Consider the following 17,672-nt stretch of genomic DNA (forward strand, 5'->3'; position numbering starts at 1 on the left):
ATGTAGAAGTACATTTCACATATTTTTAAGTAGAAATGCACATGCAGTTAAAAAACAACAATAACAACAAAGACTGGATTATTTTATATTATTCTATACCAAGCCAAAAAAGGGCTCACCTTTGTTTTTCTCTTTCCCTTACCCCACCCCATCATCCACCCCCACCAGTAAATTCCATTGTCTCTGTCTTTGGCTATAACACAAGTCTGCGTAATTTTGTACCTACCTCACCCCTGTTTCTATAGGCCATCTCCTCTCACCTGTGGTATCCAGTTCTTCTCCCATTCTAAGTGGTCTCCATTTTGGCCTCATCTCCTACAGCCTCTTCACACAGCAGCCAGAGCGACTCTGTCACAACTTGAATCAGATGGTGTCATGCCTCTGCTCGGAACCCGTTGACAGCTCCCATCCCACACCGAATAAAATTTCAACCCTTCCCACTTCTACCAAACCTTTACCCCATGCTAGATAACTTAAGAATGGTCAAAGAAGCACCAACGGTCAGAATGAATGGTGAGATTAGAGGATATAAAGGGGGAAAAAAGGGGGAAACTTTCTTTTAACACAAATTTTCAAATATGTCAAGCCCATTCTTTCTTGTCTAGTTCCTCGTTCCCCAAACAAATAGCAATGTCTGCATTATGGTTGGACCTTGGCACATATGCTCTTTATTAACATTCAAGATTCTGAATACTACAGTTTGCACGGAAAGGGGCAAACTGCCGAGAAAGCTGTCTCTAGCAAGAATATCTGACTGCTCTTGCTGTGCCCATACTAGCCCTGGTGTGTCATTGCCACCCCTGAGGATTTTTTTTTTTAAATCCCTTAAGAACAGTTTATTCAAACCCACAAAGGTTTTCTTTATCAGTAGGGTCATGAGAATGTGTGGACATCTCTGCTGTCTGAGGGTAGAATATCACGTTTGCCTAGATCAGAACCCTTCCATGGTCTACCACAGCCCACAAACATGAGATCCCGTGTCTTGATCTTGGCATACACAACCCTAAATACTCTGATTCCACTCATCTTTCCAGCCTTAGTTTCTAATCCTGTTCACTCACCACGCTGCTGCCCACTATTCCTCCTCACAGTCTTTGCACATGTGGTCCTTCTTTTTCATTTTGGCATGCCTAAATCTTACTTACTCCCCCCCGCCCCGCCACACACACACCATTCAAATCGTAACCTAAATATGCACCAATCTAGCAATATCCAATTTAATTTTATCTCAATCATGAGCCCCCAGTAAAGAAGTAAACTCTCTATCCCAGAGCACTTCCTCCTCCATCTGTGATCACTTCCTCTTTGAGTTATTCCTGCAACATATATATCCCTATTACTAGCCACAATGCAGTCCTTATTGGATGTGCTTTCTGAAATATTTTCCTTAATTAAGATATTTATTATAGAAAAAAAAGAAAAACAATCCATTCCGGGGTACTCCTCCATATTCCAGAGGAGTGCAGATTATTTCTGGCCAAAGAATAATTTTATTGTAAATGCTTTCAAGCCGATGAGAGTGCCCACTGCAGGATGAAGTGAGCATGTACTGAGCCAAATCCTAGCTTTCTGCCAATTCCTTTGTGTTTCAACAACTAGTTGTGGCCTATTAAGGCTGAGAAGATGTTTGCCAGTGTAGTACTGGACCTGCCACAAAGAAACAAGAAGAGAATCAGGCTGGATATAAAATGCAAATTTGACAGTGACTTTGACAGTGCCTTTAAGTATCTATATGGAAATGGTTGAGAAAACAGAGGAAAGAGATCAACAGGAAATTAGATTAGTGGAATAACTTTGACATTATCGAGAACATTATAAAAATCACTGTAGCCCAAAACACTAGCCAACAACTAGAAATATTGTAGATGGCAATAGTCACTCCAAAAGCTTATCATGTCTTCAAATGTTCACGGACAAGGCCCTACTGATGTGCACTGCTAAGCTGGCATCTCCTTAGGGACGAGGCCATCTGCATCACTTATAAGCTGACTTAAATAGCACTCAGGAATGTATCCTTCATGCAAAACAGTAGTGCATGTGTAATACTTTCATTTCTATTATTTTGTTTTATTTTCCTTTACAAATTGTGTCTTGAAATCTGAATATGTCCTAGATTTACATACTGCTTTGAAAGAGTTTTTTGAACAATTGAATTCTAAACTACGAAGATTGGGTATTTTATTCTGGGCACAGTAGATGCTTATGGGACAGTGTTCTTTAAAAACTTTCTCTTACCCACCCAGAATATCTCTCACAGCTTTTTTTTTTGTGACAGCTATTGTCACAATATAGTACACACATTTTTTACTTGTCTGTCTTCACTGTTTTGATAGTGTGGAGCTGTGGATCGGTCAGGGTCACAGTAGGAAACAGATCCACGTCCAAACTGGGAATCTCCAGAAAGACTTAATAAAGAACAGTTTACCAAAATGAAAGTTGAGTGTTGGGAAAGCACAGGGAATGCTACAGCACCTAGAGCTAGTAAAGCCTAAAGGAGAGTCATATAGAAAGGGCCTCCTTCATTTGAGGGACATAGGCAGCCTGAGACAGTCATGCAGCGACAGAGCCAGGGGAATCAGTACCCTAACCTCACTCTCCTACTGCCCTCTAATCTCTGCCAAGGCTGCCTATTGGCTGAACCCATGCTAGAAGGCAAGGAGCCCCAGGATGTGGTCAAAGAATCTCTATTCTGGGCAGAGAGCAGAGAGGGTAAAGTGTGGATCCGCCTGGGCAAATGGGAGATTACGAGCACAGTGTGTGTCCTCTTTAATATTTATGTCCCTTGGGACTAGAACAACCCTCCTTTAAGATTTACATCCCTAGTGCCCAGGAAAATCCTTGATACTGGGGGAGAAATCGGAGTTATATTTCAACCATATTGCCAGGCACTAGAGATATAAACATATGTTAATAAACATTTGGCTAGAAAAAGAGCATGAAGGATGAATTCGAGAAGGAAGAAAAGTTTTCTGATAGTCATATCTGATTAACCGAAGGGTACATGTTTGCAAAGCTTCAAACATCTCTTTGGAGGCTGAGTCAGGTACCCCAAAGGTGAGGCTTGGTTTGGGTAACTCAAGATGAATATTTAACTCATTATTTTAAAAAAAATAGCAGTACGAATCCATCTTTAGCTATTCATGGCTATTAAGGTAATGTGAATTTTGCCAGTCCTGCACACTAAGCAAATTAATAGCCATATTTATAATAATAGGATCAGTTATGCTATACAAATGAACAACATAAAAACTTTAGTGGCTTCTTCTGGGTATATACTCAAAAGAATGGAAAACAGAATCTCAAAGATATTTGTACATCATGTTCATAACAGCATTATCCACAATTGTAAAGGAAGGAGGAACCCAAGCATCCATCAATGGATGGATGGATAAATGAAATGTGGTCTGTACCTACAATGAAATATTATTCAGCCTTAAAAAGGAAGAAAATTCTTTCAAACACTGCAACATAGATGAACTTTGCAGATAAGCTAAGTGAAATAAGCCAGTAGCAAAAAGTCGAATTATGTGTGATTCAACTTTTATGAGGGATCTAGAGTAGTCAAATTCATAGATACATAAATTGAAATGGTGATTGTCAGAGGCTGCGGGAGGAGAGGCTTGGAAGTTAATAGCTAATGTGTACTGAGTTTTGCAAAATGGAAAAAGTTTTGGAGATCGGTTGCACAGCAATATGAATATACTTAACACTACTGACTGTATACTTAAAAATAGTTAAGATGGTAAATTTTACAAGTATTTACTAAAATTAAAATTTTTTGTTAATTAAAAAAAGTACCTTAGACTACAATAGTTTATTTCTCGATCCTATTACATTTTCATCGAGGGGTTCCTAGGGGCTCCATTAGCTGGATCCAAAAAGACAATGTTAACATGGAGCAGAGCCCCTGGAGGAAAAGATGCATGGGAAAGATCCATTGGCCAGCACTCAGATCTAATAGATTATGTTGATAAAACCTGCAACAGAAACATTTTTATAGGCTTTAATAGGGATTCGTCATGTTATAGCCATTTTGGTAAGGTGAGAAAGGTGGGGGAGGATAGTGTTATGATAACTTAGTCAGTAGTGGTTGCTCCACAGTTACCAAGGACCTCAAAGGAATTAGGCAAGGTAGATAAATCAGTCAGGTCACCACTTCGACCCAGAAATGCAGCAACACTCTTCAAGACCACCCTGGCTCCTCCCTTGGGCAGATGCCCTCGTTTCTGCCATGGAATGGAAGAGAAAAGGTCTTTGTAATCAAGAAGCCAAAGACTTCAGCAGAACCCAGAAATAGGCAGCTAGCTTTCTGGAGAGGCACGCGTCTTTCATTCCAGTAATATTGATCAGCCCAGACCATAAGCTTAACATGATTCTTAAAAAATAAGAAATGCTTGGCTTTTCATCCCTGAGTTTCTCCAGTGACGCTGTGTTGTCAAGGACCATCTCCTTCTCCATCTCTAAATTTCTCTGTCCCCTCGACACCAGCCTCTCATTTGGCTGCTCCAGCTTATGTTCAGAAGCAGATCTTATTCCAAAAGTGATGTCACTACTCAAGGTACTCAACAGCTGGGTGGCAAGCAAATAAATGAATGCACAGACATCATGAGGTTCTGGTGACCAGCAGCCAGGCAATGTTGGCTCCATGGCCCAGTCATATACCCTGTAGGTCATATACCCAGTCATGTACCCTTAGACACAGGGCCTAAGATGGGATGGCAGATGTGGCCAGCCCCTTGGCACCACACTGGGTGGCGCTAGCTTTTCACTGGTTCTCTGTTGATAACCAGTAAAGGAGCCTCATTGCACAGCGCTGCCTTAATGCCTGTGAGTCACAAGAAAAGCAGCTGGCAGTGGTGTCACTATTGTTGAAAGAGTATTCTGAGTCCAAGTGTGATTGATGCATTTTTTTTTTATTGTCCTCCTTAATCTGCTCTCATGCCTAATAACTTGATAAGGTATCAGCTACAGACCATTTTCCAATTTTCTAAAGTCTTGTTCTCCTAATCTCATTCATGTTAAAATTTCTAAGAAATCAGGAAGGTTTAGTTGAAGGCAGGGAATAAGTCCCACCCAACACAGCGTGGTCACTGCAAGGGGACTACTATGTTAGTTTGCTAGGGCTGCTGTAACAAATTACCACAATCCGGATGGGTTAAAACAACAGAAATTTATTCTCTCACTATTCTGGAGGCTAGAAGTAAAAATCCAGGTGTTGGCAGGGTCATGCTCTCTCTAGATTCTAGGGGGATACCTTTCCTGTCTCTCTAGCTTCCGGCCGTTGCCAGCAATCCTTGGCATTCCTTGGCCTGAGATTGGAGACACATGACTCCAATCTCTGCCTCCATCTTCCCCTGTGTCTGTGTCTTCACAAGGTATTCTCCTCTGTGTGTGTGTGTGTGTGTGTGTGTGTGTGTGTGTGTGTGTGTGTGTCCACATTTCCCTGTCCCTGTAAGGACTCCAACCAATGGATTAGGGCCCTCCCAGAGTAGCGGATTGTTCTGGTCAGAGACATGGGCACCGAGGTAATCTGGTACGTTTATGGGGGTCCGTCTGCAACTCACTAACTTCTCTGATTCACTAATCCCTCCCTTTCACTTGACTGATTACATTTACAAAGACCCTATTTCCAAGGTCATATTCTGAGGTTCTGGATGAACATGAATTTGGGGAATACTAGTCAATCCAGGACAGTGGCTAACCATAGGAATGGAAGCCTTTCTATCTGGAGTTGGGGGCATGTCCCAAGTGGCTGGTTAGTTCTCTTTCTCAAGCATGCCTTTGCCTTTGCCTCCGTTCACTAAATAGCAATAATAGCTGAGCACTTACTCTGGGCCAGGCCTTATATACTCATACATGCAGCAGCTCATTACATTGCCACAAAAATCCCAACAGACAATGCTCTCATTTTCCTCATTTGACAAAAGAAGACCATAAAGGTGCTGAGGAGTTAGGTGAATTGCAGAGGGGCCCCCCACAGATGCGCCAGACCACCTCTGCACCCAAGCCTTTAACCTGGATACTCTGCTACTCTTAGAGGTAGAATAGATATCAGAGCATTCAGGTCTGGACAAGGTTGGTTTCGTCTGTTTATTTTGCTTTTTTGTATTTCTAAGGAGTATAAAACTATGATGCATGGGGAAATACTATAACAATATCCAAATCTTTAAATAATAAAAACACTTGAAAAGTGAACTAATCAGGATAATTTAAACAACCATATAACAATGAGAAAACAAAAGCCTACCTACAAAAAACAGTACAAATATCTTCAAATCAGTTATGCACAGCTAATTTCAACCAAGTCCCACGGTTAGATACCTTAGTGCTATGAGGTGGGTTTTTTTCCAGAAGCGATGAGCATTGTTAAGAAGGCATTGGATCTGCCTTCTCCTTGATTGTGAGAGCAGCCAGTCTCCACTTTCGGGAGCCGCCTGGAGGAAGCAACAATTCTTCTGGCCCAAACGAAATCCTCTCTCCCTGAGCATCTGCGATGCCTCTTCCATGGCGCCTCCCTCTCTGCGGTGCTCTGTGAGTCTGCTTGGGCCATCTCTGGAGAGACCGAACAAGTAGACATTGCAGAGGAACCACATGCCCTATATCACCTCTCTCACCCTCAGGACGAGCCATAGCTTCCCACCATATTCTAGCGACATCAGCACTGTGGCCTTGGGGCCACCTAAAACCACTCAGTCATTCCTTCCACATTATTCACTGAGGGCCTAGTATGCACCAGGTAGGGAAGGCACTGAGGTGCCATGGTGACAAGGTAGACAAGCCACTTTCCTCATGGAGCTGGTGTTCTGGTAGGGAGACTGACGTGAAACATGTGAGTTCATCAGGGAGCAAGAAGTACTGAGAAGACTATGACTCAGGGTGATACATTGACCAGTGGCTTCTGAGTGGGCAACATGAGTTTGGGGGGCTCAAGGAGAGCCTCTTGAAGGAGATGATGTTTGAATTACGAGCGGAATTAGGAGAAGGTAAGCCTTTGTCAGGCTGAAGCAGGCCTGAAGAAACACAAAATTGTTAACTGAGCCTCCTCACCAGCCCAGACCTCGGCATCGGGCGGAGCCTACCAAACAAACCTCTGCTGTTGGTGTTCGGTGCCCTGATAAACCTTACAATCATTACTATTGTTGCAATGTCACTTAATGGGACAGGTGTAGCTCAGACATAAAGATTTATTTATGAAGCTCTTGCTCTGACTGTGAATAAATATTTGCAAATAGTTGGACATAATTCTGTGAGTTGTTCAGTACCAGGAAGCAATGCCCTCTGGGCAGTGGACTATACCTTTAGGAACAACTTCTACTTCAATTTCAAATGGGAGCTAAGAAAGACATTATTTTTTTTTAAACCAAAGGCCACTCTGTCATTCTCCTGTAAGAGTTACAGTGATCTCAGACCATCTGAGTTAAGGCTTCCTGAACTCTGGGACAAGTCTGAATTTCAGGCAGTGTCTGAGATAAAATTCCCAAAGCTGGGGTTCCTGTGGGGTGTCGTCTGTCTTACGTTGGAGTAAGGCTGAGTGACCAGCCTCAAAAGCTTTCATTTTCTACCCCTGTCTGCTGTAGAAAGCTGGCTAATATGTAAAGTCATTGGGCTTTCACAGGGGATATCAGGTTAATGGTGGATACAAAGCTGACTCTTCCAACATCTATTCCAATTGCCTCCAGCTTATTCCTGTACTATAGTCTGGAAATCTAAATTATGGTTCTTCATGCCCTTTGGAGCTAGGGTGCTAGCATGCAATGTGGTTCTGGTTCTACCTGGAGGCTGACTTATAGGAGCCCCTGAGCTGAAAGTAAATGAAGTGAGGCAGCAGCCATGTGCAAGGGGATGAGATTTTCTGGCAAATGCATTGGTAGACACATCTAGTTCTTCTGGGGATGCTGTGGCAGAGTTTCGAGCATCCAGTCCCTAATTTCCCAGGTGCTAAAGAGTGGGAAGAAGCAACCATGGTTCTTCTGCTAGTGCTTTTCAAACTTCACTGTACATCAGCATCACCTGGAAAACTTGTTACAGCACAAATTGCAGAGCCTCATCTCTGGAGTTTTTCATTCAGTGGGTCTGGGTGGGACCTGAGAATCTGCATTTCTACCAAATGCCTAGGTGATGCTAATGCTGCTGGTTTGGAAACACACTTTGAGAACCACTCTTTTAAGATCTGATTCCTCGTTTCTCCTGGCTGCACTATGACTGCACTGTTCCTATGTATAACTTTCAAGCCTGTGTGGCCTTTCTGGAGGCTCTGTGAATCAATTAATCCCTTTGGTAAGCCCCTTTTTGCTTAAGGGGATTCTGTTGTCTGCAACAAAGAACCCTGATCCACATGAGGTCCTAGGTCCTGTGTGCCAATGCTCTAAACATTCTTGTGATTCTCTACTGAATCCTCCCCTTCCCTCAGCTGGGATCTCCATGTCAGTTCTCTGCCCCTGGCTTTTAGGAGTCACATGACTCGTGCTGACACAAACCCTGTCCTACCAGATGTTCTTCCATTGCACAATTCTATCTACGTAACTCCTTGTTCTGCAACATTTCCAATCTCTCCACTTTCTCCCAAAATAATCAAACCAGGAATGTTTACTGAAGAATGGGGTTAGGGTCTATTGTCTCAAAGGCGAAAATGTCATGAATTTAGCACTAAATCCAAAGTAGCCCCACAGAAGAAAAAGTAAAGTTGTAAGAAAGTCTTTTAATCTACCAAAAGGGAAAAAAACAGAGTCAGGTGCCAGATGCTTGCTTCATATTCAGTTTTTTAAGAGTTAATCTTTTTTTTTTTTTGGTAAAGTATCTTAATGTGAAATTTAAAATAAAAACAACCTAAAAGAGCCCTCTTTGAAGTGTATGAGAGTGGATAAGATTGATAAAATGGCATCTTGCTAGACATGTTTATTTAAAAATTGGTTTAAAGATATTATTTACCCAATGAACCATAAGGACTTGAAAATAAATAAATAAATAAAAACCAAACACAATAACAGTCCCTCAGGTAAATGCCCCTTCCGACAGTTTTTTAAATGTGTATCATTTATTTGATAAAGTATAGCAGCCTATCCAGAGAGGAGTTATGGTCTGCTGCATAAATAGGCATTTGGACAGCTTTAAAAATGCATACTCTTTACACCCAAATGCCGTGTGAAAATCCCCATGGAAAGTGGTTATTATAAGCAAAGAGCAACCACTTTTCAAAACCAAGAGGTAATCTGGCCAAATGGTGTCTTTCAAACTTTTCTTCTCCAAGAGCTACATAAACATCTACTCATTTACCTGTTGAATTGACCACTAGTTGCTTCAGGGCCTGGGCTGCGAGACTTCCAAGGTGGGGCAAACTGACCCTGCTGGAGCTCAGGCTGGTCAGTGTCCTCAACTTTGTCTGCTCACCAGTCACCTGGGGACCTGTCCAGGCCCCACCTCAGAAAGGCTAGGACACGGCGTTCTAAGAGCTCCCCAGGCGATTCCGATAGGTAGTCAGAGTTGAGAACCTCCATGCTGAATAAAGAATCTAAAGTCCAAAGAGATCAAGTGACTTGCCCAAGATCACACAGTAAGCCTGGGGAAGGACCCAGCTATCTGGATTCTATGTTTTACTCTTAATTGCTACTCCACATTCTCTTCTTTCCTTTTGGAGTTGCCTTTGGAGTTTACTTTCAATATAGTAAAGTATATTCAAAGTATAAAGAAAAAAGTATAAAGTAAAAAAAAATTTCTTTCATTACATCTACATTTAAAGTATATGAATAGCATACAGTAGTTATACAATTACATTACCAAACATTTAGAAAACACAAGGGGAAAAATATATTTCCATTCCCCAAATACTGGTTCAGTTAGTACTGTTATACCAATTGTACTTGATTCCCGTAGATTCTGTTTTCTTCTCTTTATATTTTCCTTATTTGTAAATATGCATTCATCTGTTTATATGTTTTAAAATTTTATACTTCAAGCAGTCTATCTTACTATAACATCTCTGTTGGTTTTATATTATAGTTGACCCTTGAACGAGCGGGGCTTAGAGGCACTGACGTCTTGAACAGTTGAAAATCCAGTTATAACTTTTGACACTCCAAAAACTTAGGTGTTTCTTGTTATCTGCAAGAGATTGTTTTCCGGATTTCCTGCAGATAACAAAATTCATGGATGCTCAAGTCCCCCATATAAAACAGCATAGAGCAATGCATACAGTTAGCTTTCCATATCTGTGGACTCCCAATCTCAGATCAAATACAGCACAGGTATTTACTGAAAAAAATCCACGTATAAGTGGACCCATGCAAGTCAAACCCATGTTATTCAAGGGTCAATTGTAATTTTAAAATTAATAGATGTTTGCTGAAAATTTCAAGGAATATAAACATGAGTGGTAGAGAAAATAGAACACCCTAAACCCTCCCCATCCCAGTTTCTAGAGAAATCTTTTTTCTATACATATTCTAAAATGAGATTATATAATGGGTACAGTTCTGGAATTTGTTCTTTTTTTCTTTTCCTACTTAAAAGAATGCTTTGGATATCTTTCCATGTCAGTTCATACCAATCTATTTCATTTATACTATTTTGCTGAATAGATATTACAAAATTCAGTTAACCAATCTCCTACTTCAAGCCTGTCTGCTCACCAGTCACCTGGGGACCTGTCCAGGCCCCACCTCAGAAAGGCTAGGACATGGCGTTCTAAGAGCTCCCCAGGTGATTCCGATAGGTAGTCAGAGTTGAGAACCTCCATGCTGAATAAAGAATCTAAAGTTCAAAGAGATCAAGTGACTTGCCCAAGATCACACAGTAAGCCTGGGGAAGGACCCAGCTATCTGGATTCTATGTTTTACTCTTAATTGCTACTCCACATTCTCTTCTTTCCTTTTGGAGTTGCCTTTGGAGTTTACTTTCAATATAGTAAAGTATATTCAAAGTATAAAGAAAAAAGTATAAAGTAAAAAAAAATTTCTTTCATTACATCTACATTTAAAGTATATGAATAGCATACAGTAGTTATACAATTACATTACCAAACATTTAGAAAACACAAGGGGAAAAATATATTTCCATTCCCCAAATACTGGTTCAGTTAGTACTGTTATACCAATTGTACTTGATTCCCGTAGATTCTGTTTTCTTCTCTTTATATTTTCCTTATTTGTAAATATGCATTCATCTGTTTATATGTTTTAAAATTTTATACTTCAAGCATTCTATCTTACTATAACATCTCTGTTGGTTTTATATTATAGTTGACCCTTGAACGAGCTGGGCTTAGAGGCACTGACGTCTTGAACAGTTGAAAATCCAGTTATAACTTTTGACACTCCAAAAAATTAGGTGTTTCTTGTTATCTGCAAGAGATTGTTTTCCGGATTTCCTGCAGATAACAAAATTCATGGATGCTCAAGTCCCCCATATAAAACAGCATAGAGCAATGCATACAGTTAGCTTTCCATATCTGTGGACTCCCAATCTCAGATCAAATACAGCACAGGTATTTACTGAAAAAAATCCACGTATAAGTGGACCCATGCAAGTCAAACCCATGTTATTCAAGGGTCAATTGTAATTTTAAAATTAATAGATGTTTGCTGAAAATTTCAAGGAATATAAACATGAGTGGTAGAGAAAATAGAACACCCTAAACCCTCCCCATCCCAGTTTCTAGAGAAATCTTTTTTCTATACATATTCTAAAATGGGATTATATAATGGGTACAGTTCTGGAACTTGTTCTTTTTTTCTTTTCCTACTTAAAAGAATGCTTTGGATATCTTTCCATGTCAGTTCATACCAATCTATTTCATTTATACTATTTTGCTGAATAGATATTACAAAATTCAGTTAACCAATCTCCTACCGAATCATTTAAAAAGACTTTTCTATTAAAAACAAACAAACATACAAATGACTAACCACGTAAATGTCCCAGCTTCCTAGCCTGGGCTACAAGCCAGTCCAGGCTAACACTCCGAGGGGCACCTCCCTGCTGCCAGCGTCCCAGTGCACACACTGTACTCTGAAGATAGAGGACTGGGGAGGACTCCTGTCATTGACTCTCCGACCCGTGTTAAAAAAAAAAAAAGCAACCCACAAGGAGTGACTCTGATAATTCACCTCATATCCAAGGGAACTCAAAGAACAGAGAGGCCAGACCCAGGATGCGCCTGATCGAAATGTGCTTTCAGAAATCCCCAGAGCTGCCATAATTCAAGGACTTCAGATCTCCTGTGCAGGCTAACCTTTGTTTCCCTGGCCTCTCCTTCTGCTGAGGATGGGAAGCAAAATGTAAATAGAGTCATTCAGCTATAGTGACACGGATGTTTTTATTTTATTTTTTATTATTTTATTTTATTTTATTTATTTATTTATTTAATATATATTTTATTTTAAACATCAGGAAGGAAAGGAAAAAGAAACTCATTGCCAAAAGAATGAATTTTGCAGAAAGCAATTTAGCCATGTTTCAAGAGCTTTAAAAATGTTCTTGAAACTTTGACCCAGAAGTGCTACTCCTAAGCAACCTAGCCTGAGAAAAGAATCAGATTTGTGCAGAAATATTAGGAGCCCAGGCCCTAGAGGACAAGCACCAGAGTTTGAATCCCAGATCCACTATTTTCTAGTGTGTGACTCAGACACATTACCTCTCAGGGCCTGTTCTCTCATCTCTAAAATGAGGCTAATACCTATGCTTCCTCATTGGGCTCTTGTGAAGATCGAATGAATTAACTGACATAAGCCATTTATAAAAAGAACCCATAAAGATTTGTAAATGTTGGCTATTAACATTTGTAAAAGCAAAGATTGATGGGGAACAGGTTGAATAAATGATGGAATATTATATTGTCATGAAAAATCACCATGGAAAAATGCTCACAACATATGTTAATTGAGAAAGATGGAACTTTACATAAAGCATCATATCAGATTCATACAACAACAGCAAAATATTAGACGTGCCTGCATGTAAAATTTTGAGCATTTTAATATTTTTATATATTTTATGAGGTTTTCTGCAAGAAGCATCAATGACTTTTATAATTAAGAGTAGTTTTTTTTTTTTTTTAATAAAAAAGCATCTTGGTATATATATATTTCAAAACATGCTAATCCTTTTCTCCCAATATTAGTGTCAATGCTATCTCAGATCAGAGGGTTAAGGATTATTTGTCTGCTCTCTGGGTCTCTCCAGCATGTCTGGCCCTTCCCTCACCACTGCTGCCCTCAGTCTTCGTACTTCTCTCCTCATTCCCTTACATGGCCTCCTCTAGGGATAGGTTTCTATGAACTAATTTAGGGTCAACTGTAAAAGACTGTTAATGCTTAAAATGTTAGGCTTCCCATGAGAATATATGTTTCATCTGAGAACTAAGACAAAGAATGAAATCCCTAACAGTGGAATTTTAGGCAACATCAAAACAACAGAGGAGGTTCTTGAATAAATAGAAAGGGAATGGTTTCCTGATGCCCCTCAAATCCTGTTGATTCATTAAGCCGGCTCAGCTTAAAACTATAGACAGTTAAAACTGAAAAATTCTTATCTCCTGAGAAGTACATACCTTGATCAAACAAATAGGAATGAATAAACCAAGTTGAAGGTGGCATGGAAGAGAACTGTAGAAAGGGCTAGTTCACACAGGAGAGAATTTTACTATTTTTAATATAATGTAGATTTTTAATGAACTTTTAGGGTATCAAGAAGGAGTCCCTGGGGATCATGCCAATTCTTTAGCGAGGGCAAGAAAAAGACCAGTGACCTCCACGATTAGACATGCCTGACTTTCTGCCCACTATGGGTCAAAGGAAGGGAAAATGAATGCCTTTTCCAAGTTCAGAGGTGCTGTGCTGGGAAAAGGAAATGATTAGAATTTACATCGTCTGAGCCCAGGTTTGTAACAAAGAAATTGCTTCATAATTTAAAAATTATTCATTCCCCACCTATGCTGTGGCCTCATCCCAGGAAGTAGCAAGTCAACTGTATCCAATGAGAGATTAAAGATAATAAATAAAAGAGTGGCAATTAATTGTGTTTTCTGATTTAAGAGGCTGGGCCACCTGGGTCATGCTTGAGTGGCTTATCAAATTTAGCTCTATTATGACTGTTTTGTATTTCAATTGATGTTTGTGCTCACGTTTGAAGGCACTTGTTCTACAAGGCTTTTCAGATATAAAAGAATTTAAATGTATAGATTGTTATAGGATTCTATCATTCTTACAGCATCAGACAAAAGTGTTGAAAATAGCAGTTAAATGAGTCATGCAAAGCAGTGCAGTATTCAAAGTCACTGATTCAATTATTCCCCGCCCCCCTGGCCCCTCCAAAGGCCACTCAAGGCTGAGTAATACGGTTGTTTTCTAAATGCTATGGTTCTGACTTGCCTTTTTGTAATTCTTGACAATTTCTTTGCTTTCTGTAAAGCAAAGGCGCTCCAAGGGCCAAAACCTGAGGCAGTCTGATAACCAGAATCATTTTCACAGCCAAACGAGGAAAAAAAAAAAAAAAACGAAGGTGAGGAAATGGGCAAATGGGCATGAAGATTTTAGCTGCAGTGCTCACAATGAATCCACCCCTTCCCCAACTATTTGCAGAGCAGAATGTGGAAGCAGGTGTGGGAAAGGGCCTTTGCCGAAATGCGGTGAAAACCTCCCTTCTTCCCGACCACATTGGTGTCCTTGGCCGTAGACCTCTAAATTTGCCCTCTACAGCACCAGCAGGCAATGGTTTCCTTGTTTGAACAATAAATTTAATTTTAACAGTGCACTAATTCTTTCAATTGCTGCCCTCCACGTTTTTACCTCCAGGCCATAATTTCACCTGCCAACTTGAGTAAATAGTTTTTAATAGGACAAAGGCTTTGAAAGCTTATACTGTACTTGATTTTGTGCTGAGACTTTATACTTTCATGTTGAGTCCTCAGAAGAGAGATTTTATTGCATAAGCCAAGTATCAGTCTCTCCTAAGGGTCACTCCTTAGTGCTTTTGGGAAGGGAAGAGTGGTTTATCTGCGCCCTCAAACTGTGCTTTCTTCCATCCAGCTGTGAGTGGACCAGAGGGGAGATGAATGTCCCCCTTGCTGTCCACCTCTCATTTCCCTCTGTAACATCACTACATATGGTTATACAGTGATCGGCTGGGGACAATAGAAGGAAATGACAACTTAGGTGAGAAGGATTTAAAATTGAACAGGAATATGACTTTTTCCCATAACACAAGGAAATAGCTCTCAAGAAAGAAGAGGAACAAAATTTAAAGTCATTATCGTATACTTGACACATAGAAGTCAAGTGAGAATATGAAAAACCTATAAAAATACAAAGAATTAACCAGGGTGCTTAAATTCAGTCCCTAGCTTCTTTTGACAACATTATATCGGGTAGCATGATTGTCTATAACACCCCATGATGGGGTCAGGCCAGACAATTCAAAGTCTCTAGAAACCCCACTGACTTCAATAGTTGGATTTTAGAAAACTTTTGTAATTTGTAGTTTGGCAATTTGTAGCACTCGGGTCCACAGCCACAAACTGGTTTGATGTAAATATCATGTATTTGTGGGCTTAATGAGGGTTCATATACATTTTCTAAAAGGATGATCACATTATTTTTAGACTCCCTAATTCTTTAGATCAGGGGTCCCCAACCCCCTGGCCTGTTAGGAACTGGGCCACACAGCAAAAGGTGAGTGGAGGGCCAGCAAGCAAAGCTATATCTGTATTTGCAGCCACTCCTCAGCACTAGCATCGCTGCCTCAGCTCCACCTCAGATCCTCAGGCATTAGATTCTCATAGAACACTGGTCCCTGGTGCCAAAAAGGATGGGGACTGCTGCTTTAGATAACCAGCAGGCATAGGTATTTTATTAATTTGCTGAGTTGCATACAAAAGTTCCATAAAGTGGTACTTAACATGAAATTTATTATCTTACAGTTCTGGAGACTGGAAGTCCAAGATCAAGAGAGGACACACAGAAGCGGGGTTGGTCCCTGCTATGCACAGTGAGGGAAGGATCTGCCCCATGCTTCTCACTTACCTTCTGGTGGTTTGCTGGCAATCTTTGCTATTCCCTGGCTTGTAGAAGGATCACTCTGATCTCTGCCTTCATTTTCACATGGTGTTCTGCCTGTGTGCATGTCCGCATCCAAATTTCCCCTTTTAATAAGGACACTAGTCATATTAGATTGGGGCCCACTCTACTCTAGTGTGACCTCATCTTAACTAATTACATCTGCAGTGATCCCGCCTCCAAAGAAGGCCATATTTAGAGGCACAGCGGGGCTAGACATTTAACACATGAATTCTCAAGGGTCACAATTCATCTCATAACAGATATCTTTGCTTTATTTTAAGGAAAAATGGTTGGGTGGCTTATTGAAATCTGCCGGTATGAACCTGGACTTATTTCAACACAAAGCTGATTTATAAACAAAAATGATGTTGGATCCGTTTTTAAAAAAAAACAACTAAATACTAACTAGCTGAGTGACCTTGGGTGAATTCTTTAATCTCTCTGGATTCTGTTTCCTTATCTATAAAAATGAGTATGAAAGAAGCTCTAAAGTCTTTTTCAGTATTAGAAATCTAAGCCCAATTGGCATAGAGGAAAATTTATAATTTATATTAACAATAAAATGCAAAATATAGAGCTACGATGAGCTTATAGTTAGATAATAAAGACATATCCAAAAAATGTAAAATAGATGCTGTGCAGCTACTAAGACAAGCAGACCTGCTTCTGCAGGTGTCATGTGCACTCTATTATTCAATGAGTGGTCCTAAGTATCTAAAGAATTCTGGCTCCGTGATGGACACACTTGCTCCATTGTGCTCTTTGGCATAGCTACCAGGTCAGCCATGCAGCCCCGGGTGACCAGAGTCAGAAATAACAACTAAATCAAAACTAATAATAAATGCACAGATCACTTCTGAAGACAGAGGTTAGCTCTCACACAGGGTACAAATTCTTATGTATTTGATTGCTGAAAACCATGCTTTCTTGCAGGTCACAAACTAAGCTCCCTGAAAAAAACTCTTCTCTAAAACAATCATGTTCACAAGATTGTGAAAATACCAGCATCTGCAGCAATGTTACCTTTGATCACCTAGCAGAATATGGGCAGACCAGAGAAACCACTCTTTACTCTTTCCTTCTATTTCTAAGCAAAGCACTGCTAGATTTCTTTGGTTTTCAACGCCAGTACAGAAGTACAGATCAAAGCTTTCTAGTTTCCAAATGTTACTCTTCCTGCCTCTGGGACAACAGTGTTCCTGATCTTAGCCTTTTGTGAATGAATAGAAGCTCAAATGGGGAGCAACTGAAAGGCTAGATCACCATGAATTTCTTGCATTGCTCCCTCATCACTATGCTTGGTCTGAAAATCACAGAAATGTCTATATTTGCTTCTGCTTTACTTCATTAAAATGTTAACATGTCTAATCCTAAACTACATATTGTCTGCAAATGAACTTCCTCAAGAGAAGCAAGAAGGTCCATCTTAACTAACTCAAAGCAGTAACAACCGGAACCGATTAACAATCAGGCAGCTTGTTTAAAAGGAGATAATTTTGCAATAAGGACGTATTGCCACCTGGGAATTTTTGTTAAGAGGATATGCCTTTCACAGGGAAATTAGTTAAGTAAATTATTAAAGATCTACCTGATAGAATTTTATGTATTGATTTTAAGTGAGGG

At 40.1% G+C, this 17,672-nt stretch overlaps 1 long non-coding RNA gene across 1 annotated transcript; it reads right to left on the reverse strand.

Annotated features, from left to right (window-relative positions):
- Positions 1 to 1,544: 1,544 nt before the first annotated feature.
- Positions 1,545 to 16,303, reverse strand: LOC111731215. The gene is made up of 3 exons (XR_002776994.1): positions 16,014 to 16,303; positions 6,322 to 6,552; positions 1,545 to 1,647 (listed from the first exon to the last, which is right to left on the reverse strand). It is a non-coding gene; the product is annotated as an uncharacterized LOC111731215 (long non-coding RNA).
- Between the last annotated feature and the right edge of the window lie 1,369 nt (positions 16,304 to 17,672).

The sequence above is a fragment of the Pteropus vampyrus genome, unplaced genomic scaffold (genome assembly GCF_000151845.1).
Source record: "Pteropus vampyrus isolate Shadow unplaced genomic scaffold, Pvam_2.0 Scaffold354, whole genome shotgun sequence".
In the NCBI taxonomy this organism is placed as follows: Eukaryota; Metazoa; Chordata; class Mammalia; order Chiroptera; family Pteropodidae; genus Pteropus; species Pteropus vampyrus.